The following is a 1,236-nucleotide window of genomic DNA, read 5'->3' as shown; positions in this document are numbered from 1 at the left end:
GGCCTTGGGATAGGCATAAACCACTACCCTGCAGAGGGAGTCCACAGAAGAGCTCAGTCACCTCAATGCAGATTTTGAAAAAGCAGGAAATTAATATTAATGAAGGCAAAGTAGACTATAATAAATACCAGACTGGAAGCAGTCAATGGCACAGTAATTAAGACAACTGGATCCCACATGGTTGACTGCGCAATTGAGTCTTGGAGAAGCAGTTTAAAAAATGCCAGATGTGTGTGTGTGCATGTGCATGTCCAAAATCACAAGAGAATAGAGGAGAAGATATTATGCCTGGCCATCCCCCTAGGGGATGCTTCCTCACTTTCATTCTCTCCCCCAGTGACCACATGCAACCTATAGCAAATTATATATGTGTATGTATGTGTGTGTGTGTGTGTGTGTGTGTATATATATATATATAGCCTAAAAATAAATATATACATATGTACCAGACTTAGTGTTCATTAACTCGTTCTGACTAATGTTGTGCTTGGCTCTTAGGAGATCTATCTATTTAATATTTGCTCAATTTGCTTTTTGTTTTTAAAGATATGTAACCTGGGTAAATTAGCTGTGAGAAAAGGATTGAGGGCCTGAAGGAAGTGAGATAAGAGGATAGTTTTTTAAAAAATTTTAAGAATTGATTCAACCTGGGGTCTTCGAGCTCACAGCCAGCAGTTTCCGTCCTTCAAAACATCTTACAGCCACATGGCTCCTGTGAACTAGGTATTGCGGGGCACAAGAGAAATGAAGACTTTCTACTGATAATTGAGCCTCCAGCAAACAAGCTAGCAGCAAAAGAAGCCAGGTCTTCAGAAGAAGGTTCCACATGGCTCCTGTGAACTAGACTGAATTTCAAGAATTTGAAAGAAACACACCATCCATCAGATGACAAGAAATCACCACCGGGTCACAAGAAATATGGGGAAACAAGAAAATACCTCTCCTCCAAGGAAAAAGAGTAACTCTTCTTCTTCCACAAGCAGTTCAGTGAAAATCATGGAAATGTCTGATGAAGAATTTAGAACATTCATAATGGTGAAGCGAAAAGAGATGGAAGAGAAGAGAGATAATGAACTGCTAAAGAGAAAGGAGAAAGAAGTTAATGAGCTCCGGGAGATGAGGAAATTCTTGCAAGATCTAAGAGAGGAATTACACACTTTACAAAAGACTCAAACGGAACTGTTAGAGATGAAGTCTATAATACAGGAAGTCAAAATCTCCCTTGAAAGTATTAAA

The sequence above is a fragment of the Tupaia chinensis genome, unplaced genomic scaffold (genome assembly GCF_000334495.1).
Source record: "Tupaia chinensis unplaced genomic scaffold, TupChi_1.0 Scaffold000369_1, whole genome shotgun sequence".
Classification (NCBI taxonomy): domain Eukaryota; kingdom Metazoa; phylum Chordata; class Mammalia; order Scandentia; family Tupaiidae; genus Tupaia; species Tupaia belangeri.
Note: the sequence above shows the minus strand (reverse complement) of the source record.